The sequence below is a fragment of the Hoplias malabaricus genome, chromosome 13, assembly GCF_029633855.1.
Source record: "Hoplias malabaricus isolate fHopMal1 chromosome 13, fHopMal1.hap1, whole genome shotgun sequence".
NCBI classification, from domain to species: domain Eukaryota; kingdom Metazoa; phylum Chordata; class Actinopteri; order Characiformes; family Erythrinidae; genus Hoplias; species Hoplias malabaricus.
Genome location: NC_089812.1, coordinates 24675605 through 24701358, shown reverse-complemented (window position 1 = coordinate 24701358; position 25754 = coordinate 24675605).

The following is a 25754-nucleotide window of genomic DNA, read 5'->3' as shown; positions in this document are numbered from 1 at the left end:
CAAATGATTATTCAGAACTGAGCGAGTGAGCTCCAGAAAGCTCTCTGTGTTTCAGATACAGGCTCAGAGTCACTGCTTTCCCAGCAACACACTGTACACACAGCACTGAGCCAGACACTGAAGGCCTTTACTCAAAGGATGTGCTATTTACAGAAGATAAATTCATATGATGAAAATTCTGAACTAACGCAAGAGCTAACTGTGGAGGTCTCGGCTTCGAAACCCATCCGAGGTCCGGACTCTAAGAGAACACAGCAGGACCCTCTGAGTGGCTACAATGGCCCTCCATTTCTCCCTCATACCAATCACAATCCTAGCCAAAATCAGCCTCTGTGAGCTGGTATAACAGACAATTTGTGTTCCCCTTCAAGCACGGGGCAATAATTCAGAATGTATTTGTGAATGAAAGCATCTGTAACTTTTGTCTCTGACTTTACACAGACTTTATCTTGCTGGTGCGCATGTGTGAATATAGCCACTAATGTTCCGGAGTCTCATGCTGTGTATACTGCACATGCTGAACAGGCCCCTCCCATTCCTAAAGCACATAGAACATTTCCAGCTGCAACCACTCGCCTGACACAGAAAAACCCCCAGATATGATTCTCCTACTGAAGATACTTAAATCTCTCTGTTTACTTTTCATGTTAGCAATGAGTAGCTAGCCAATTATCAAACTCTTGATAATAAGAAAAAAATTAATGAAACAAAATTCAGCAACTGAAATTAAAATACTCCCACAGTTAGTGTAATATCAGTGGGGAACCATTCTCCACAGACAAAAATTAAACTTAAATTTATTTAATAATTTACATCCAGGGCGGCACGGTGGCGCAGCCGGTAGTGTCGCAGTCACACAGCTCTGCTGAATTTACATCCAGATATAAAATACATGTAATATGTATTAATACAATTTTTAGCCCCTTCCGATAAGGGCTAATGAGTTGGAGAAATTGAAAGGTTTTTTTTCATGAAAATAAACAACACGTCAAGTTTCTAGACAATGAAAAAATAAAAGTCCTTTCTCGTCTGTATTTTCTCATGAGGTAACTGTTGTTAGAAAACCATGGCAAAATTACTGAAGGAGTCGGTTTAAAACTGCAGCACTCAAGATACAGTATCCAAATAAAATATTTAACTTTATTCTATTCTTTATAAAATATCTGTTTAATCTAAACTTGTGAAAAAGGGCTTGTACACCGCTGATATATTTGCACTAAACTATTACTAGAAATCTCATAGCAGGGGTGCTACCAGAAAGTATCATTACTCTAGGGGTGTTTTTTTTTTTTTTACTTTATATTAAGAGTTTTGACGTTTGTGCCATAAAACTCAAAAAGACCTGAGAGTAAAAATGAATCACTGTGTGACCACACGAAGTGCTCCAGAATAATCTGCTCTATTGTTAAACACACCTAGTTTAATGTGTTCCTGTATCATAACCTACGTCTGCCCACTTCTCCCTGTCCATCAAGCCCTCAAGTGATTCATGATATTATTATTAAGCATGCAGAACAGAAACAATGTGCAGTTACCTTCTGCTGCCTTATGCATGTACATTATGCGGTTATTCATGAACATTAATAGCAGCTTTAAGCATCTATGGATTTTCTGCATGGGTCAGCAGAGCGCCATGTTTTATTCATGTCTGATTTCCTTGTTAGAATTTGTAATAGAAATGTTCATTTCTTATTGATTTGTTAAAAGCTTTATTCTGCAGTTGTATCAATCTTTAAGTAGTTTTCTTTTTTATCCCTGCACACACACACACACACTCACACACACACACACAGATACAGAGTGAAGAAAAAGCAGAGGTAGCACTATTCCTCTGTTCTGTCCTCTCTATTGCTGTGGCCATTCAGATCGCCCACTGTCCTTAGAGACTCATTAGTGAGGGAGGCGTCAGCAGGAAAATAACGGTGAAGCGGCACAATCACCGCACGGCACCGTGGGTAATATTTACCCAGCATCTGGAGCCCTCCTGCGCTCGATCCACGGGAAAAAAAAAGTGCCTAAAGAAGAGAAAATCACAGCTCGGGATGTAGTTCAACAATTACATATGCCTTCAAATGATGGCTCTCATCCTCCCTCGTCCCTCGGTTTCGCACAGCGGAGAGTAAACGAGTTCAGGCGGAGGGAGGCAGTCCGGTTCTAAGGCCTCCTCCTTGTACAGGTTGGGTCCCTGTGTTGAACCCCAGTGATGTCTCATTCCTCTGACACGGGTCTAAGAGAGAAGTGTAGTCTTCACTCGCTGTGTGGGTAGGATGGCCCCTCCTCTTCCCTGCCAATCCACATCATGCTCAGTAGTCTGTTAGCTGGTGTAACAGATCTGGGCTTTCGGTGTCTTTCAAGAGTATTGAGCTGTCAAAGGCATTGTTGGAGTACTTGGCTTCACTTGGTTTGTTGCTATCTATGTGTCTATATATGTACAATGCATACTTACACATACTATATATATAGATCAGTGGCGGATGCTGATCTTTCAAGGAGGGGAAGCTCAATTTCGGCCTACATCATAAAATGTGTTGGTTTATTTATACGTAAATTCTACCCTCCGTTCCTTTTTAAGAAAATGATCTGTGACCCTGTCGTACCAACAAGGTGTCTTTTCCAGGGACTTGACTAGTGTCCTCTCAATGTCCAGCAGAGCTAGGCTGCTTAAACAGCCTTGGCCCATGTGAAGTGTGTCCGCCTGTGCTCCCACAGAACTTTACACCAAAGGATCGCTGATTCGCTCATTTCGCTGTCAATCAAAAAGGGATTCAGCCTCAGACAGATCATCCAATCATCATGCAGAAGCTGAGCGTCCAGGCCAGCCGAGACCAGCCCACTGCCCCATAGACCCCCAGAGATGCTGAACGTCTGATGGGCGGGACAAAGCCCAGCATTTATCCAATGACTCATCTCGTTTCGCTGCACTTCGCTGCTTTGCTATTGAACTCTGTGGACGCTCATAGTCCTCGCTGTTTATAGCACTGTGAAGCTGCAGGAATGATTAGAGGAAAGCCGCGTCTTTACCAGTGATAAGAAGCTGATTCTGAACAAAAGTTAATCGCGTTGTAGGGCATATTTATTCAATGACATGTACACACAACAGTATATATTTGATCACTTATTTTTTTACATTTTAGGGGAAGCTGAGCTTCCCTTGCAGTCTTAGAGCAATCGCCATATATATATATATATATATATATATATATATATAATGTAATATATTATGTGTGTGTGTGTGTGTGTGTGTGTGTGTGTGTGTGTATGTGTGTGTGTGTGTATGTAACCCTCCACCTCTCTCTCTTTCTCTCTCTCTCTTTCTCTCTCTCTCTATCTCTCTCTCTACAAACAACAGTGGAAGGTGGTGTCTTTCCTTCAAGTATTTAACTTATAAAAGAACAAAAGCCCTGAATTAGTTTGACTGAATACAAAGTTAAACTGAGTCGAACAGATCTGGAGACGCTGGAGGATGTGATGGTGTTCTTATAGGAATATTAGAGTCATGAATATCAGAAACAGTGCCAATATCTGAGATACTTTCACTTGCCAGAAAATATTTTTTTCCAGTATAAGGAGCCTACTCTCTCTCTCTCTCTCTCTCTCTCTCTCTCTCTCTCCCTACAGCCTAGCCTCTGTCGTTCTGTCTCTCTCTCATGCAGCAGGTTTGGGCGAGGTGAGGAGAGGACAAAGCTGTCCCCCACAGGGGCGAGTGAGTGGAGAGCAGGTGGCAGAGAGAGAGAGAGAGAGACAGTGAGAGAGGGATACAGAAAGGGATAGAAAAAGCTAGTGAGCAGGAGAGATAGAACTATCATGTCCTGAGGGGGCTGCACATGCCCAGGCTCTCTCTTTCTCACACACACACACACACACATATGATGCATGCACACGCACACACACTGAGAGTTGTGACAGTAGCTCAGAGGCCTGCGGTTTGAAAAGAGAAACACACAGTTCTCGGCAAGGCTTCCAACGCGGAGTTAACTCTGACTGAGTCGAATCAACAAAGCCTTCCCTAACACACTGCAGCATTCCCAGACAGCGGGACCAGCACACACAGCTCCACTCGGGCCTTCTGGACAGGTCCGACTGAGCCCGAGGCCACGCCTGAACTGACCGCAGCTCAGCCACTGAAATGACTCTCTCGCTCTGTCCGTCCCTCAACACGGCACTCAAACTAGCCCTCGGCATCGCCTCACCGCCTGCATCAGAGATTCAGCCAAAGATGAAGAGGAATACCACCCGGTCAGCGCTGTCCTGCTGGTCAGTGAAGGAGAGGACACAGGAGGACAGCTGAGGGGGAAAATAAGAAAGAACAACAAATACTACAGTAATTATACTTTACTGATTATTGTACACAGTACTCTTCTGTTTTCTTCAGTCAGTCATCCTCCCTGGTCAGCATCGTGCAGCTGGTCAGTGAGGGAGAGGGCAGGGGAGAAGCACTGAAGAAAAACAACACAGTAACAACACTGTAATTACTTCATTATTATCATAAATACACTGCCAGCAACAACAAGACTGTGTCTGTCCGGGCACTAAAGGGTGTCCCTTGTGGAGCACTTTGTTAAACATGAGTGAGTGAATGCGTGAGAGAGGGTAAACATGTGAGTGAGTGAGTGAGTGAGTGAGTGAGTGAGTGAGTGAGTGACTGTGTGAGTGAGTGAGTGAGTGACTGTGTGAGTGAGTGAGTGAGTGAGTGAGTGAGTGAGTGAGTGCACAGTTGAGTGTTTTGTTTGTGAATTTGTAAGCGAGCTTGAATATGTGAATGAATGAGTGAATATATGAATGACTGTGTGAGTATGAGTGAGTGCATGATTAGGTGAGTGAATGTGTGTGTGAGAGAATGCGTATGTGAAGGACATGAGTGTGTAAATGTGTGGGTGGGCGAGTGAATGAATGAGTAGATAAGTGCATGAGTAGTATGTGAATGAGTGAAGATGTGAGTGAATGAGGGATTGAATGAAGGAGTGAGTGCGTGTAACACACAGAGAGAGCTCCAGTTTTACTCTGACCAGCATGGGCACACACCTCCAGCGACCGCTCCGGGGGCAGATTTTAATGAGTTAAAGGGGTCAAAGAAGGAGATTGTGAATGAATCAGCAATGAGGAGCTCTGTGAGATGGGATTAAAGGTCATTTTGATACGGGGCCCATCAGGCACGTGCACACATCCACCACAAGGGAGGGGCTGCCGTCCCTGCCCATTTGCCCTCAGACTGTATCACTGCCCTCTTGGTCGTAATGAGTTTATGCAGCTGTTCTTCAAGATCTGATTAAATGAGGCTCAGCTCACACTGAGGCACCGTCAACACAGATCTGTTTCTTTTTAAAGGCTTTTGTCTGTGTTTGGCCTCCCGTCCTCACGAGAAATACAGGTTTTCGAAAACACTCTCCAAGGTTTTAGAAATTTAGAGATTTTAGAAAATGTTAACAGGATATTTTCAGAAAAGCTAACGTCACACACCGTGCCTGTTTCTGTCTGAAATGCAAATAGTTCTTCGCTCCTTCTGTAGGATTTTATTTATTTTATTTTATTTGACAGTGACAATACAGATAAACTTTGTTACATAAAATGTAGCGTATGTAATGTTTATAGGACATGTAGCTAAGCTAATTTGCAGCCCTAGTACCAGTGAAGAGTCATTAAACTACAGTATACATTCAGACAGCACTAGATTTCAGATGTGAATAAATAAAAATGAGGCTGTATTAGAAATATATAATGCACTGTTAAGATCCAGATTCAGTAATGTTATTACTTGCATTGTGCACTACACAATGGGAGTATCTGGAATTCTCTCATGCATCGTGGTGCTTTTATGAGGTACTAGTCCCCCTACTGGTCTGGCATGATAATGCAGCTGTTTTCATATTCATCTGGATGAGGATTTTCTTCAATAACGAAAAATAAACAGATCCATGTGGATAGGGCCTAAGCCTAGGATCATCAGGGACAGTGATTAGGCTCAGATTCCACCAATAAATCTCCTTTAGAAAGAGTTGTTAGTCTGATCAATTAGAATTAAAATCTGAATCACTTTATTGGGCACTGCGCTTGCACACAGAGGGATTTGTTCTCCACATTTAACCCAATCCGTGCAGTGAAACACATATTTACACACACAATAGAGAACACTAGGGGGCAGTGAGCACACATACACGGAGCAGTGGGCTGGCGCCCTGGGAGCAGTTGGGGGTTGGGTGCTAGGCCACAGCTGCCCAAATATTTAGCTTAATTTTCTTGGAGCTATTTTGTGAATATAATAATAACAATAATGTTAATAATGAATTAAGTATCAATAAAACATGAGTTCACTGAGAGATTTATGTCCAAAAGACCTGAGATTAGCTCCAAACATCATTAACGCTACAGGAATAAGGCAAAATAACAACAACAACAAAAATCATTAAAAACAATAGCAATGATGCTCATGTATTTATTGGTATTTATTTAGATCACTGCTGGGTTTTTTTTCTTTACACATCATTGTAGAAGCAGTGAATATTTTTCAGCATAAGTGAATGAAACTTTAATTACTTTCCCATTCTGCAGTGGGGGTCTCGGGGGTCCTCCGGCTGGCCCTGTGGCTCCTGCTCCGTCCGGCTGCAGCAGGGAGCCCCTTATCCACTCACACTGAATGTCAACAGGAGCAGAGATGCTTTAATATTTCATTCTCTGAGACCTTACACACACACACACACACACACACACACACACACACTCAGTAGAGTCCATAATGTATTCCATTTCCAGTCTAAATGATCTTTATTCATTTTCCTGATACTCCTCATTAAGAGATTTTGAAAAAGCGAGACTAATAACAACTGCACAACACATGATCTCTAACCAACACTGACCCCGTGATATAAACAGCACTTTAAGCTCTCATCATGGCACCATCGCACTGCAGATCCTCTGAAGCTAAGCAGGTCTGCGCATGGCCAGAGCTTGGGTGGCTACTGGAGGTGGTGTTGGTGGGACCAACGAGGGCACTGTCCCTGTGGTCTGCGTGGGGTGCCTGGGTGACAGGGACACTGTATTGAAGACATGGTGTTGTCCTTCAGATGAGAGCCTAAGTCCTAACTCTCTGATGTCACCAAAGATCCAAAGAATAGACCCCAATCTGCAACTATCACTCCCTCTCCTCTCCACTCCTCTCGGCCTGATATATGAGGTGTGTTTAATGTGTGGTGCGTTCAGGTGGAGGCTGCACATTGGTATAAAACATTTTATGGGGTCCAGAGAAGTGCTATAGAAGAGCAACTACCATTCCTTCATCTTTAAGAGACAGGAGAAAACCCAGCCCCACTCTCAGCTTCAGATCTGAGCACATCCACGGCTGTCTGTGTCCATTTTTCAATGTATCGATGTGGGTCTGAAAGGATGTGGAGAACAGCACACTGAGAAACGGGAATAGACACAGACGAAGAAACAATGATCTGGCAACCTTAGAGCCCAGACCTTTACAACACTGAATGTGTTTAAGATCAACTTGAACTGTGAGAAGTGGAAAGTGGAAACAACTTTTGAGACTGGACTTTGGAGGGGAGAATTGTCCCACAGCTCTGTGTGAACAACTGATTGATAAAAGGAGGGAAGCTGTAATAAAGAGAGCGACACACACACACACACAAACACATATACAGGCACATCTATATAAAAGCTAAACTTACTGTATGTGGACAGCACACATGGACACACACACACACACACACACACACACACAAGGTCCCCTAAGACAAGCACACTCAATCTGTTCTCTTCTCTACAGCACTCGCCAACAAATTGAACTGCCGTCCGCAATAGCTTTCTCTCCCCATCCATCCCTCTCTCCACCAATCGCATACTCAACACACACAGAGAGAAAGAGAGAGAGAGAGAGAGAGAGAGAGAGAAAATGTGTGTTTGGGTTAAAGAAAACAGAGACGATTGATATAAATGATGCGCTGGGTAAGGTGGGCTCCCCTGAGCTGTACTATGGGGGTCTGCTCAATGCCAATCGATATTGGGAGGGCCAGTCATTCGTCTTAATTCAGTCTAATTAGGACAGAGCCTGTGTGTGTGTGTGTGTGTGTGTGTGTGTGTGTGTGTGTGTGTGTTGACAGAAATAAGCCCCTTGTTTACAGAGAGTGGAACAAGCATCAGATTAAAGAAATCAGTTCAGGAAACAAAACAACCCTGAAACACACACACACACACACACACACACACACACAAACTCTCTCTCTCACACACACACACACACACATTATTATTCCCTTTTCTCTCCATCTCTCATTTTCCATCTCTCCTCTTTTATCTACCTTCTTTCTGTCCTTTCTCCTTCACCCTCTCTCTCTCGTCCATTTTTACCTCTTTCCTTTTCTACCTTTCACCAACTTCTCCCTCTCTCTCTCTCTCTCTCTGAACATCTTTCTCCTTCTAAGCTTTTTTTTCTTGCTCACTCTCTCTCTCTCTTTCTCTCCTCTTTTTATCCTCTTCCATTGCTCTGTTCTTTTCCCCTCTGTTTCAAACACACATGCCAATCAACCACTGCTGAGTGAGGTGAAGACACAGAGAAGGTCACGATGGTCCTCGGCGAGGAGTGGGGTATTTTCAGGCAACGAGTGAACAGTCGGTTCTAGAAGGAGAAATGGGTGAGACCTTCATCACACCTGGCATTAACCTGTGGCTTGGGTCACTGTTACACTTTCAGTGGTGATGTAACAGTGGAGACACAATACCCTTTACCCTCTTCACACTGGACCTTTATCAATCCACCACCCAGGACACATGCAAATGACTGGGGTCTCAGTGGATCCAAAACTGCGGAGCAAAGAAGGACCATGTTTTGCTCTCTCTCTCTCTCTCTCTCTCTCTCTCTCTCTCTCTCTCTCTCTCTTTTCTCTCTCTCTCTCTAACATTTCCTAGAAAGCACACATTTGTGGGTGGAGTTTGAATGGAAGAATGGACAGCTAAAGAGAGGGAGGGGGGGGGGGGGGGTAAAGGAGATAAAAGAGTGTCCACTGGCCGAATGATGGCACCCAAGGATTCAGGCCGCTCCAGATAAAATGACCACTCTTCTGTCCACTGCTTTACACCATGGGGAAGCAACTGCAGCAGAAAAAAACCTTTAAAGAGCTCAGTGTGTTTGTGTGTGTGTGTGTGTGTGTGTGTGTGTGTGTGTGTGTGTGTGTGTGTGCGCCAGATCTGTATCTGTCTCCTGTGTTGCAGGGCTTTCACAGGAAGTGACATCGAGACGGCAGGGCAGCAGCTTCAGCTGAGGAACAACTGACACATCATTAGATTCTTATCACACACACACACACACACACACACACACACACGCACACACAAGAATATAAAGATACTGCCCACTTCAAAAAACACAGGACACAGTGTCAGAAGTGTGTGTCAGTGCTGGACTTAAGAAACTGTACAGAGAGGAAGAGGAGAGTGTGTGTACTCAGGGAAAGAGCGAGGGATTGGGGAGAGAGAGAAAAAGTGCAGAAGAAAAGCAGTCCACACACTTCCACACACACTGCTAACGATTAGTACTCTAACACTCCCTCCTCCGGCAAACTGCTGCATTCAGTAGATCTCTCTCTCTCTCTCTCTCTCTCTCAATTTCTCTGATCTCCTGGTTGAATCTATAAACACAGTACTACATTTCACATCGTATTATCTAAACACAAATGGACTTGTTTTTCCACCTCAAGGGTGAGATTCTAATGAGTGTTGGAACATCACACAACCCTGAAAACACACACAGAGAGAGAGAGAGAGAGAGAGAGAAAGAGAGAGAGAGATGAATATATATTTATTAATTTTTTTTTAATAATAACACATTGTTGGAAAAAGAATATGATGTGATTGTGGCACTTAGTGCTCTCCTCCAAAAGTGCTGAGCACTTTGTTTTAAAAGTATGTGCTCCACATACCTCTCTTTGGGGAGCCCTCCAGGACCTCAGCTAAACACTGTGTGGTCAGAAAGGTTAAAGCAGGTCACAGGTAATCTTCAGTTACTGTCACACTTCCTGCTCTGTTTCTGTGTTTTCTGAGTTCCCGTGTCTACCATGTGCTGCTTTAGCATTGTTTTCCTTCTCTTCCATGTGCTAAAGGAACATGGCTCTGTTTTTATTTTGTCCTAGTCCTCGCCTTAGTCCCGCCTCAGTCACTGCCCTCTCATCTGTGTTCTATGTTCTTGTGTGTGTGTGTATACCACCTTATTCTCAGTGCTCCATTGTCTGGTCTTGTGTGTAGTTTTCTCTGTTTGTTGTGTTTGCTTTGGTTTTGTTTAAATAAAGATTCCTTGCGTGTACGTCCACCTCCTGATCCTCCCTTCAACCGTGAGAGTTACAGTGCATATCACTTATTTTTTCAAGTGTTTTCCTGTGACAGCTCATTGAGTACAATGCAGCACAAGTCTATCCTCTTTGTTTTCTGCACTGTAGTGCACACATTCACACGATGTTAAAGTAGGTTAATGGACAACAGCAGCGTCATGACACAGATATTTACGCGTATATTCACAGTAGTATAAATAGCCGTTAGCTGTAGCTACAGGGTGTAGTTACCCTGCTGAAAATGGCTGCCAGCTCCCAAAATTCATGTTCAATAATATACTGTAGAATACATGTTTAAGAAAACTACCATAATACAAATATTATTAATCGTTGTCTGCAACCCTTATCCAGTTCAGGGTCGCGGTGGGTCAGGAACCTACCCGGAATTACTGGGCGCAAGGTGAGAACACATCCTGCCCTTCACAGGGCAACACACACACAGTCACACACACAGTCACACCCACAGACACTTTTGAGTCACCAATCCACTTGCAACATGTGTTTATGGACTGTGGGAGGAAACCCACATGGACACGGGGAGAACACACCACACTCCTCACAGACAGTAACCCGCATTTACAACTGCATTTTAATTTACTGTGAAATTACAGCATCTGTTTACACTGTAAATAATCATTAAAAGTTAAGTATGATAACTCACTCTAGATTTAGCCGTGTTAATTATACTAATGCTCTAGGGTTTTTGGGGAATGTTCTATAAAGCTTTGCGGAGGTTTCTATAAGACAGTGCCTTTGTGGGCGGAGCTTAGATAGACCCATTAAAACCCATAAAGGGAATAGTACCTCTCTCTTTCTTCACTCAGATGTTGATAGCTCCAAGCTGACCGCTGTGATTTAGATGTCAAACTGAGCCCTCCGAGCCCCTCACACGAGGCCAGGAAGAGTGTGTGCTGCTCACTGGTGCGCAGAAGGGTATATGAGCGCCTGCAGCCAACTTGTACACACACACACACTCAGGAAAGTGGAGCTGAGAGAGCAAGGGAGAAAATCAGAGAGACAAAAAAGGACTTGGTTGCAGTTTCCCTCTTACACCCGCTCTTCGCGGCCCACAGTGGGTTTTCTTATTCTTGCACATGGAAATACTTTCATTGTTTTACAATAGGAAGTATTATGCAGCAAAACAGTGGTCCAGCACAGCAGACAAATCGAGACATCTAGTAACAGAAGAATAGGTATTAAATAATTCATAAAAACAATGAAAATACATAAGTAAGCACAGTGCTTCCCCTACTGGTCAAGTTTAAAGAGTGTGTATATGTATATGTATATGTATATAGACTGTGCAGACGTCTTAGGCAACTAAGATAATGATATATATTTAAACTAATGCCCTCTCAGTAAGTGTGGCGCTTGTATAAAATCATATATTCACAGTAAATACAAAAAATAATAATATAAAACAAATCAAACAAGATACTTTTTTTTCTATAAAGCAGTAGGTGAGGTTTATTCTAATGTTGGGTGTTATTTGTTGTTTGTTTATTTGTTTGTTTTTAGCAAATAAACACTTACTGCTCAGATAAATAGCTTTTTAAATCTCAATCTCTGGTGCCTAAAAAAATTCTTGCACAGTATTGTGTGTGTGTGTGTGTGTGTGTGTATATATATATATATATATATATATATATATATATATATATATATATATATGGAGGCATTTGTAGTCCACACTTCGAGCGACTTATTTTCATCTCCATCTCTCTTCTTGGCTCTGAGGCGGCTCTCTGGTTTTCACCCCAATGGGGAAGCGGAGGAGAAGGACAGAATCGCTTGGAGGAGGGAAGCGACTCAGAGATATTTGCAGAAAAGTGGACCCTGGATGTGGCTGCAGATGGTGGTGAGTAGCAGAGGAGTGTGTGGTTATATCCAGTGGCAGCTTATCAGCAGATAGCACGGTTTGCTTTGGTGGCAGATCGCCAGTCAGCACAGAGGTCACTGCTAATGCTGGAGCTCACTGCATTCTCTGCCCTCGCTCCTCAAGGGTACCGTGGTCCACAGGGCTCTCCGTGTTCAGCACTGGAGGAGGAGGAGGAACAAGACATCAGGTCTACCTCTCAAAACCGAGCCCCGGGCCTGCCTCACTCAGCTATTCCTCTTAACATGAGCCTAGTAAGAATGACAAATTTGTCATTTCAATTTTAAGCCCTGCGTCTAAATGACGAACACACTGGGTTCACCCCAATCTCCAGAAAAGACAACAGCACACGGGGGATTCCAGCACCTCATTCAGGATCTGTGCCTGTACACCAAGCTGTTCTGGAGTTATTTTCTGTAGGACATTCAGAGAGTTTCAGGGCTATGCCTCTGCGTGTTGATTCTATCTCAATCTCACATGAATGCAGAGTTTATTGTCTATTGTAGGTCTTTTTCATTTTTGGTAGAAATTTATTTTAATGCATATACATTGTGCTGCTAATTTCAGTTATTTAATATAAAATGTGGTGAATATATTTAACTTTTCAGCACATATTTTGGCCACAATAATGGTTAGTAGTCACAGCAGGTAGTGTCACAGTCACACAGCTCCAGGGACCTGGAGGTTGTGGGTTCTATTCCCGCTCCGGGTGACTGTCTGTGAGGAGTTGGTGTGTTCTCCCCGTGTCCGTGTGGGTTTCCTCCGGGTGTTTTCCTGTTTCCTCCCACGGTCCAACAACACACGTTGGTAGGTGGATTGCCGACTCAAAAGTGTCTGTAGATGTGAGTAAATGTGTGTGTTGCTCTGTGAAGGACTGGTGCCCCCTCTAGGGTGTAGTCCTGCCATGCGCCCAGTGATTCCAGGTAGGTTCTGACCCTATGTGACCCTGAACTGGATAAGCGCTTACAGATAATGAATGAATAATCATAATATTAAGTTTTCGTACCGCTTTCGTCTCTTTCATTGTATTCTCCCAGTGCCTCTATACAAACTAAGATTATCCCTGGGGAAAACCTTTTTTCAGATCCCTCTAGTGGCTATTCTGCCAATAGAAGGAAATTCAACATGGTAATTTTTATGCCACATATTCCCGTTACATATTTTCTCCACACAACCCTGTATTGAAATGGACTAGGACACTTGGTTCTCTGTGTTAAAAATATTGAGAATCTGTGTTGAGCTACTAGTGAGCAATGGGCAATTCATGACTGGTTGTTAAATCAATGTACCATACCTGTCAAAGTAGGAAGCTCTTAGCCACGCTGGGCTGACTTCCAAGACTTTACCTGGTTTTCTCATTAGGGTTCTAGGCAATGTTTTGAGTGAAATATATTAAACAGGGCCCTGTACAGACCATTAAAAAACTACTTTAGGTCTGGACATCTCCTGGTTTGGTAGTTTAATCAGAGTTCAGCGAGAGAATGCTCGTTCAAAGTTAGGTACACACTGATTTGTATGCATGGTGCAGTGTGTCCAGAGTGCGAGGTCAGTCTGGTGAGAAGGCAGACGCTGGCCCGTCCAATCATTTGACAACAGGGGACGTAACACACGCCCTTTAACAGAATGTCAGTCTCCCTATTGGCAGTGTGCACTTGCCAGGCTCCCACGTTGCCAGTGAGGGAGTGGACACCTGCAGGTTGAGCAGCAGCCTCTTAGAGCACAGAGGCAGGTGAGCGGGTCAAACAAACGTTACCAAACATTACCTTCTGTCATTTCACTCTTCTGAGGCAGTGTTAACATGTGTGATGCCCAGGCCGGCTTACTCAGGATTGTCTCAGCAATGAAACAGGAATGTAGAGACAACTACACCAAATCAACACTCACTGTATCTACACTCACTGTCCATATATATATATACATATACTTCCAACGTATCTCAGTGGAACCTGAGTGACTGGGTGAGTGTGTAAAAGTGTCCACAAGTGTGAGTGGGTCAATGAGCAATTCACGCCCTGGATTGGTACCTCTTGTTCATCCTCCCAACATTTGGAGGGTCCTACGAGCCACACACACACACACACACACCATCTCAATAGCTAAATATGCTTGCATTTAAGTCCATCTATCTATTGCTTCTGTCAAAACAAATTTCCATTTAAATCATTAAAATATCCAAGGCAAAAAAACTAAACCATAAGAGGCAGAGACAGACCAGGGGAAATACTTGCACCCTTGAGCGTGTGTGTGTGTGTGTGTGTGTGTGTGTGTGGGTGTGTGTGTGGGTGTGTGTGTGTGTGTGTGTGTGGGTGTGTGTGGGTGTGTGTGTGTGTGTGTGTGTGTGAGTGATGATAAAGAGTTGTCCAATCTGTTGTCCCAAAACTTCTCAGTGCCTACGAGCCCTTTTACATCACTACTCGACTTGGGCACAACATTATAAAAGCATCTGCCTGTAAAGCGTTTGAGAGCGTATAAACCAATAATAGCCGCTCAAATATCAATTTGCTAACTTTCCTCTTAGTGTATGTGACTTCAGCATATGGCACAAGGACGAACGCTGCTATAACAGGGTCGGAACTGTTTGTCCTTCAGATTTATTGTATCGCTGCATTATTTTCAAAAGGCATCTGAGTCCAAGTTGAACCACCGCAGTTCTGTTACGCCGTTATGCACACAACAGCCATTTCCTCACGCACGCACTTCACACTTTCGCTCTCATCCGAAGACTTTCCAGGACATGAACTTTTCCACACGACATTAGACGTCAACACCTAATCACCTATCACAGGCAGTAGGGTCTTAACATCCCACAACTGTCGTGCTAATTAGCTCATTAGTCCCAGCGCTGCTTTCTGTCACATGTGGTATTTGCTCCTGTTCCTGCTGCTGATCCTGTGAGAAACATCTCCCTGAATGCAGTGTGCAGAGTGCAGGCACACCATAAAGTATAAAAGCCCAGCAAGGATGAGTCCCTGGGAAGGATGGAGAGCACCAGGTAAAAGGGCAATCGTAGCCAACTGATAGAAACAAGTTTTCCCAGATTATTGCTCTCAGATCAGTCAGTCTGAAACTTCCAATCAGAAAAATGAGCTCTCCTTTGCCTGAATTCGCTGACATAACTGCATCTGGTGTAACAGTCGAAATGCCAAGGGAAAATGGGCAACAGCAAGTATTTGCCATTACAGCATTGAGCAGACTGGCCATTGAGTTACAGTCCAATCATGTCATAAATGGATGTTAGGAGTCCAACCCAAGGACCCTTACTGGTATAGCACGGTATATAGCATAATGGTATATAGCAACTCAAAAGCTGTCCTATCAGGACATTAACTGATCTATTACTGACAACTATTTCATTTTGAATGTTATTTTAACTGATACAACTTTTCTAGCTCTTACTGTACAATTTTCATGTACATATCACACATGACACTACTCAGCCAATCAGATCTGTGCGTTATGATGAGCGCTGCAACTTGATCAAATGACAAACACAGGGCAGTGCTCCACACATCGATGTCGTGGGGCCAATAAAAATACACCATGGCTCCTTTAAAACACTTTTGGGATGAAAGTGTTTGGGGTAAAACCATAAATTAATTAGTTATTAATAAAGAGACTGATCACCAGTTGAAATATGAGGGAGTTATAAATGTCAACAGTCTGTTCACGGATAAAGTCCCACCAGCAAAAAGAGCTAATAGGCTTTTTGGTTATGCAGCGAGCGGAGGAGGGTCAATGTTATTGTGATGATAATGAGGAAAAGCAGTAAAGTCAACTGCAACTACAAGACAAGCCATTAGGCAATTCCTATTAATAGGCTTTTTCTTGTTATTATTATTGATCTGTATTATTTTTATTTATTTACTTAAATGAGAAAAGAATATTTTGAGTATTTGTTATTTATAATTCATCCAATTCTGTGTGAAAACTGAAAAATATTGTTGAAATTGATTTAAATTCATTATTGAATTGGTTTGACATTCTGTTGTTGCTTGCTACATAAGATATTGATAATCACCACTAGCCTACTTCAATATACGGGATATGGCACATTATAATGTTCCGAGCCTTGGCTGGAGGAAATTTCCTCTAACTGGACCTTAATGAGATGTAATGAAATACCCCTGCTCTGCTCCATGCTGTGAGGTGCTGTAGTAGCTGTAGGTCCCCTGTAGTGTTTAAGAAAGTTAAGACATTAAACATAGTGTAGGTTTACAAAAGCACAAAGATTCCAGGAAACTTTTGGTCAGACCTCACGTACAGTGGCCTCAGAGAGCTCTGAGCCATATTGACCTATTCAGCAGGAGCCACGTACAGAAGAAAACGGATGGAATCAGTCTTACTGTTTACCTTAGCCTCGTCTCTGCCAACTCTTTCCTCCACGCTCCCCTCTGCCCATTTGGTTCCACCTTCCATCATCAATCACTGTCACCCTTACGCCTCCTGTCCCTCCTTCCCTGCCTCCTTCACCCTCCACTCCATCCATCCATCCATCCATTCATCCATTGCCCAATACAGAGGCAGCCCTCCAATTTAATTCCCCCATCTGTGGGGCGCTTGAGATATTAGCCCAGAGATGAGATCCGTGACCCTGAATACGTGGGGAAGGGGATGCAGGGGTGCATAGGTTTCAGTGCCAGGCCACCAGTCACGTTTCTGTTTTCTCTCTCTCTCTCTCTCTCTCTCTCTCTCTCTCTCTCTCTCTCTCTCTCTCTCTCTCTCTCCCTCTGGGTCCCACAGTGGCAAGGCTAAATATTTGCCCTATGCCTCTCAGTCGTCTGGACATTGGCCTCTCTTGCTAAGTGCCCAATATTGCCATCGCCACCACTTCTTGACTCACACACACACACACACACACACACACACTCACGCACACACACCTCACTCCATGGCAACTGCAGGAGTTGGCACAGAAATGGAGGCAGGCAGCCAGGGCCCAGACGAGGAAAAGTTTGAGAGTGACGCTTGGAGGAGGTCGCCAAAGTTCAACGACCTGGAAAGAGACAGATCACGCATTCTTAAATACCTCTGAGCAGAATGACTCTGAATCACACACACACTCTCTCTCTCTCTCTCTCTCTCTCTCTCTCTCTCTCTCTCTCCCACTCACACACATGCATAGACCTATCATGCTGGCTGTTAAATGTTTGGGGGTACCATAATTTCAAAAGGTTTTGACATGAAAGTAAGCATTTGATTTTTTTTTTCCTTTTCTTTGACTGCATCCTGGCAAAATTTCCCCCAAATCACTTGCAGTCAGGGGTCTGCTGTTACTGTTACCTACACTGAAATCCAATTGCTGTATGGAATGATATATAAATTAAATTAATTCTTAACGCATGTCCTTTTTCCTGTAATATCTATGGAAAATAATGACTGTTATGTAATATGTTTAGTTCCATTTCTCTCCTCCACATTGAACACAATCCTGGGGTCTTTGGCATGCATTGGTGAAAATACCACAAGGATCAAACACCACAACAGCATTCTTTCCCTGTCTCAACAGCCCTGTTCATAGCGGTGGATTTCACCGCCTGTTCCTTTAAATGAAAATAATCCACTGTTCACCGCGACCTGAGAGTACAGCAGTGAGGAGCGAGGAGCAGGAGTTTTTTTTAGCCATTTTCGCTTGGTTCTCTTTTTTCTCTCTCATTTTCTACATTTTTACTTAGCGCTCATTTTCTCTGCATTCATTGTTTATTTGTTTAGTTTAACCCCTTCTTTTCATTTTGACACAAACACAACAGAACAGCACGGTGTCACAGTCACACAGCTCCAGGGTGACTGTCTGTGAGGAGTTGGTGTGTTCTCCCTGTGTCCACATGGGTTTCCTCTGGGTGCTTCGGTTTCCTCCCATAGTCTAAAATCACACGTTGGTAGGTGGATTGGTGACTCAAAAGTGTGTGAGTGAATGTGTGTGTGTGTCTGTGTTGCCCTGTGAAGGACTGGCGCCCCGTCCAGGGTGTATTCCCGCTTTGCACAATGATTCAAGGTAGGCTCTGGACCCACCTGAATTGGATAAGCGGTTACAGATAATAAATGAATGAATGAACAAACACAGCAATAGTGCTGTGATAGGTCAGACTCAACGATATCACATTTGTAAATGTCTTGGACAGGGCCACTTTGGAGTTGGTTCTAAATTGTAATTCTAATGCAGACATGCCCTCACCACTTTCAGGACCGAGATAGTGTTCCTCTGGTCCCTAACTATGTCCAAGAAACAGGCCCGGAAATGATAACAAGGTACCTGTCCAAACTGTAACCAGGATTATGTACAATAGTGTATCTGGCCATGCCCCTAATAGCACCAGGACCACTTTGTGCCCCTCTACACTTTAGAAAAGAAAATATTCTTTTTACAATTTATACAAATCCTGCTTTTTTATATCAAGGAAGATACTATGATGTACATGAAGCTGGGTGCTGAGCATTAACATACCTCTAAACATCTGTTGGCCAATGTAAACACACATGAAAAGCACTGTCAACTAAGAGTTGTACTTTTTAGCCACTGTGGTTTGAAAGAAGAAACAGAAACCCAACCCAATGCGAGAGAAAGGGAGAATTCCCCTTTGGATCCTAACACCAGCAGCACTGCCATCTGAATATTCATCACTCCATCATTACCCTCTTCCCTCATCCCTCCTTCACACGGCTCCCGTTTAATTGTCATAATTCCGTTTAAAACCTCTCAGTGGTGGGAGTGGAGGAGGCGCCTCTCTGGACGATTGCGTGATGGTCTCTGAGTGAGAGGATGGCGTCTGTTAGAAGCTCAGCGCAGTGTAGTCACTCGTTCTGAACTTGGTGCGGCCTCTCGGAGCCAGTGGAAAACACTCTGTCGCACACACTCCCACCGGAGCTTCCACGCGCTCGACCCCATCTTCACACATACACAGTGTGTGTGGGCCTACACAAATGTTTCCATCTCTCTCGGGCTTCTCCATCATCGCACTTCTCCTCATCTCCACTAATTAGCTCCTTATCGTTCGCTCTTCTCTGTCACTTCCTCTCTCCTCTGCTTCCTTTTTGGCATCTTTGCTCACTCCCAATACACCCAACAGAAATGCTAAACTCTCCTTCTGAGGCTAGCATCTATGTGTGTGTGTGTGCCCTCCGTTCCCATGTGATCAAATCCCATTAGCTGTGCCTCTGTCTCCCATCAATATGCAGGCACTCCTATCAAAGCTCATAAACACAGACTCTTCAAGCAGCCCACCCAGCGCCCCCTTTAATGGCAAATACAGTTGTTCATCAAAGACATGTTAAATGTTCTGAAGTTGGCTTCTTTAATTTTGCACTGTAGCTAAGAAGCTAATGCAGCTAAAAAAGCTATGGAAGAAAAGTCAGTCTCTTCAAAAGTAGTTTCTTCAAAACCCAGTTTCCCCTGCACAGAGTGGCCAGCTGGTCAACAAAGCTAGTCACATTCTTAATTATAAACTCTTGGGCTGTGTTTACTTGGAACCAAACAAGTGTGCTGTTGGCATGTGGCGGCGCCAGTGAGCACTGTCCAGTTCCTCAGAATGTCAATTAGAATTAGCACAGAGGTGTCCCCACCAGTATCCAGCGATTATTGAAAATGTGATCCCCTCCAAAGAAAAGAAAAAAAAACGATCTGTCAACGTCTCATTAACCAAGAGCTGCAGAAAGTGTTCAATCATGTTCTCCACTTGAATCCTACCTCTACGTAACACATATGGCCAGTGTGATTGGCTGTGCCTTTCCCTGCTTTCACGTGAGTCTCTGTAGTTTGGTTGTTAGCAGCACCAAAACTGGAAAGAAAACTTCATAAGCCAGTATTACTGAGCAAGACTCAGGTGCATCATGGGTGACACATGGGTGTCGAAAGCGAGTGAGGATGGCAGCAAAAAAGAAAAAGGTGGACATAAGGAGTTATTTAGACACGTGTAAGTCACTTAAAGTCAAGTTCGTTATTAAAATGAGTCCATCATAATAACAGCAGGCTAAAATCGTCTCTTTTATTATTATTATCGTTACACTTATATAGCGCCTTTCTAGATACCCAAGGACGCTTTACAATCTACACTGCTCAGAACGCTCAATTCACACACACACACTGGCGAGAAGCGGCAGCCAAACGCGCACAGCGTACTCTCAACCAGGAACGGCCGTCCACCTGGAGGACTGCATCGGGCACTAGGATTTCACCCAGGACAGAGCGCCAATCCATATCTGGGCACACACACATTCACTCACAAACCAGGACAGTTATTACAGAAGCCAATTCACCCACCCTCCATGTTTTTGGACTGTGGGAGGAAACCGGAGGCCCCGGAGGAAACCCACGCAGACACGGGGAGAACATGGAAACTCCACCCAGATGGGACTTGAACCCAAGATCCCAGTGCTGGGAGGCGAATGTGCTAACGACCAAGCCAATTATCAGTTCTCTTACAGTGTGGTTACACTCAGATTTTAGGACAGTCTGAACCGTGTTTAAATTGTGCTGAGACCAAGGATGTTGCATCAGATTGTTTAATAGAGACAAGGTTGTGGTTTCATTTATTAAAAATCAGTAAAACCCAACTAAATATCCCAAAAATTGCCACTTTTCCCGAATGGCTGATAAATTATAGTTGAGATAAGTAGCAAAATGTAAATCCATTTATTTTCCCCAAACCACAGTTCGATACACACCACTATTAACAGTACAGTAACACGAGGGGTCAGCTCTGTGATAAGATGAGACAGATGACAAACAATGAGAGCGGCACAGGGAGAGAAGAACAGGAGAATGCAGAGTGAGTGTAGATAAGGGGACCGGGTTTGGAGAGGACCTCAGCCAGGCTGAGAGCTGTCATAGAATGAAAAGCAGAAGAAGAGAAGTGATAACCTCTAGACTCACTGACCACTTCATATGCCACTGAAACAGCCACACACTCAACCTCCTCTGTGTCTATTGTACAGCTGGATTGTCTGTTATATGCAGCGCTAACAAAAGCAGGGCACACACACACACACACACACACACACACACACACTGGTCCTCAAATACCCTCAAACGCATGTTCAAAGTGCACAGTTCTTAAAATATCATGAACACGGCAGCTGTGCTTTGAGCCACAAGACAAGAAGAATTTTACCATCTTCACACTCACCTGTCATCATATGAAAGTAGCTACTTTTTTTATCAGTTTTAATTATATTTTACTCTGTAAAAGACAGTGAGATTAAGGTTCAATTCCCATCTTGAGCGGAAACACCCCACAACACCAGTAACACTCCTCACAGGGATAAGAAACGCTGCCACATACCATAAATGTAAATGACATTTTCATTATGTCCCTTCTCTGTGTTCACAGTATTCTCCACGGATTTGGAGCAGCATACCAAACACGAGTTCTGGGCTGAATAATACCCTCAAACTTTTGGGATCACTGTTATCAATTCATTCTTTCATTCATCTTCTTTAACCACTTCATCCTGTTCAGTCGCAGTGTATCTGCAAGGTAGAAGCTCATGCTGGACAGAGCACCTGTCCATCACAGGACACCATACACTCACACAGTCACCCACTCACTCACACCTGGTTTGAGTCGCCCATTCGCCTACCAATGTGTGTTTTTGTACAGTGGAAGGAAACAGGAGGAAATCCATGCAGACACGGGAAGAACACACCAAACAGTTACCCAGAGCAAGGCCGAACCCACAACCCCAGGAACTTGGAGCTGTGTGACAGTGACACTACCTGCTGAGACACCGTGCTGCCTCTGCGGTGGGTCCGGAGACTACCAGAAATCACGGGATGAAAGGTGGGAACACACCCTGGAGGGGGGCTAGATTGTTACAATGTAATAAATATTTTACTTTTTTGTGAACTGTGGGGACAATTTAAAAATTTCTATTAATTTCATGAAGACCATAGCTACTAGTAGCCAAACCCAAAGCTTTAAATTTTGAAGTCTTATGTTGCTTTTCCACTGTATGGTACCTACTCTACTGGACTGTACACAAATAGCTCTAATGGTTTGGTCACTGGTTGGATTTCCATTATACCTCCACAAAAACATAGCTGGTGATGTCATAAAACCCCATCTCTAATGGGAACCACTTGCTTTGGAAACCACAACAATTTAGCTTTGTTTACTCATTGTGTATTCATGTGTTGTTGATGTTTTTTGGGACTGAACACAGCTCTGTGCCCTAGATCAGTGGGTTTTTTTCATTCCTTATTGCCCCGTCCACCTCTCACTGAGCTATTTCATAGGCCACTGGTCCAAGGAGCGTTTCAACCTCTCCGAGACCAATGTGTAATTTTACGAGCTGCCGTTTGAGGCAAATAAAACAAATATGTCCTTTGCTGTAATTTGGGGATTATGCAGAAGATTGTGGGATGTCTGGTTGGTGCTGGATGTCTGCATTTTGTTGTGCAGACAAGTATCTCTGGCCAATCAGAGCACTGCAAGGTTAACGTGTCATGCTTAGTCTTCACACGGCTCAGTTAGAACCAGGAGAGTGTAGGTACTAAAAAAGTACCTGGTTCCAGGGACTAGGTACCAGATTTGCCTGTTAGAAAACAGAAGAGCGGAGTCGAGTAGAGTAGGTACCATGTAGCGCCATTAGTCTAATCATGTCTGTAAACCAAACCGTAACCTTAATACATGGATTAATTATAGATTGTGAGGATAACCTTGTAAAAATATGAATATGTTTAAACAAGTTTAGGTCCCCTCAATATGATATATTCCTGGTACGAACACACACACACACACACACACACACACATACACACACACACACACACACACATACACACACACACATACACACTGAGTTTGGGTCTGGGTTTTTGAGTTTGTGTCACATTCAAATTTGGACGCAGCAATGAGGACAACTGACTCCCAGGGGAATTCCAAACAGAGTTGGATGAGATGGAGATCGGTGTGTGTGTGTGTGTGTGTGTGTGTGTGTGTGTGTGTGTGTGTGTGTAGAAGTCCACTCAGCCCCCGGTTCCAGTCACTTTACATCAATCTGTGTCCCCTTGATAAAAATAGTGGCGCATGGCCCTCAGCCAGGCAGAGTGGCATCATGGGCCATCCACCCAGGACCTCACAGCCCAGGGGGGCTTCCAGCAGTGCTCACACACACACATAGTCCCCTTCTGCTCCTCCCTTCCAGCCACTTCTCTCTCACCAGCCAAGGGTCTAGTTTTGCTTTCAAAAGTGTGTCTGGGGGGGATACTAAGTAGTTAGAGCCCATCCCCATACACACTCTTAGACACACAAATGACGTCTCTGCTAGTGAAAACATAGTTATTAAAAAAAAAGTCTGAAATATTTCATTATGTCAAAAGAATGGTATACAGTTATTCATTCGATTTCCAGAAATGTACCATGTTTCTGCCTAAAACTACAGTCTAATGCAGTCGTGTGCAAACATTTGAACTCCAGTGGTTTTAGGTTCAAGCCCCACCTTGGGTCACTGTCTGGGATGAGTTTGGTGTGTTCTCCCTGTTTCTGCCTGGGTTTCCTCCAGGTGCTCTGACCTATGGGCAGCATCCTGTGTCCAATGCTGAAGGACTAGAGGGCGACCAAAACAAAGTGTGCAACAACAGATGAGCTGCTCTCTCTGACTTCAGATCTGCAAGGTGGAGCAACAATGTAGGTGTATCTAACAGAGTGGACAGTGAGTGGACACAGGGTTTAAACACTCGATAAGGACTCCCTACTGCGTCAGAGGGCACTATAAAAGATACACCAGAGGTTCTAGTCTGTTAAGCAAAGGAGAACAGAGACCCAGCTAGCACATTAAGCATAATGCTACATCCCAGCTGGAGTTAGCCGGTTCTGCACAGCTCTATACTCTGCAGCTTCACGCTCTCGCCTTGACCTGGAGCAAGCAAAGTGAGAGTTTTCTGTAGCAGGGCTATCTCTCTACTCCTCATCCCTTTCTACACCCAGAGCACTATAGGAAGCTTACAGTTTTCTTTTCTGTAAATTTATATTTATCTAAATTTGTTAGTGGCATTTCAGATGGTCAATGGTTTAAATATATATATATATATATATATGTATTAACTCATTCATTCATTCATTATCTGTAACCGTTTATCCAATTCAGGGTTGCGGTGGGTCCAGAGCCTACCTGGAATCATTGGGCGCAAGGCGGGAATACACCCTGGAGGGGGCGCCAGTCCTTCACAGGGCAACACAGACACACACACATTCACTCACACACTCACACCTACGGACACTTTTGAGTCGCCAATCCACCTACCAACGTGTGTTTTTGGACTTTGGGAGGAAACTGGAGCACCCGGAGGAAACCCACGCGGACACGGGGAGAACACACCAACTACTCACAGACACTACCTGCTGCTCCACCGTGCCGCCCCTATATATATTAACTATTAAATATATATTTGAAAAATGATGCCAAAACCTTGGCTGTTACTGGGAGAGTCCTGGTGTTAAACTGCTGAGAAAAATTGGCAAAAAGTGGGTATAACATTAATAGGAAATGTCACTGATGCAAAGTACCATAGAGCCACCTTGTGTTACGATTTAGTATGTGAGAATTAGCAACGCTTGTGGAGTAATTACAAAAAAACGAAAAGAAAAAAGTGAAGGAGTAGAAATGTGAGTGAGTTTAAAGCTCTTTTCATTGTTTCACATCTAAAAATCCTTTAGAAATAAATTAATTCATTCATTCACTCATTGTCTGTAACCGCTTATCCAGTTCAGGGTCGAGGTTGGTCTGGAGTCTCCCCGGAATCACTGGGCGCAAGGGAGGAACACACCCTGGAGGGGGCGCCAGTCTTTCTAATTAATTTTTCATTCTAATAAAAGAAGAAAAATAAAGCCCCAGCAGTGGCTCTGTAGCTGTAAGCAGCCACTTAGTCAGTGCTGCGACTGAGTCAGAGCCATTCAGTGTGATAGAGAGACTGGGGGTTGTAGACTTACACAGTTGATTCATTCATTGTGAGTTTTTAGACACATGGTAAATAGTGGCCTGCTGTTTTCATATTTAGATAGTTGGTTTGGATCGGACAGTAACAACATAACCTCTATAGACGCAGTTAGTCTGAACACGGCTGTCAGTAACATTTTATAATAGCAACATACAAGAAAATCTTAACAGTCAGAGTGATATTCTGCATGTTAAAATAATTAGCAAAGTATAAATATTAAATCCAGCTTCACGTTTAAACCTATTTCTAGATTAAGCAGCCACATGCAGTGTAATGGGTTCAGAAACACAGGCTTCTGTTCATACTGACCACAGATATGGTCGAGGTCACTCCAGTCAATTCACACACACACACACACACACACACAGAGGCTGAAAGCATCTTTACTCGCCTGAAGCACTTAACTGTAGAACCACGTCAAGACGGACACAGCAGCTCTACAAACAGCCTGGTCATGGACTAAAGTTCAAGGGTCATTTCAGCACAGATCGTCTGAATCTCCTTTATTTCATTATAAGTTTAAATAAGTATAAAAAGACACTGATTTCTGCTTCTGAAGTCTTGTGTAAATGTTTTCCTGGGTCTGTATTAAACACTGAAAATATATGCAATTTTTATATGAATTATT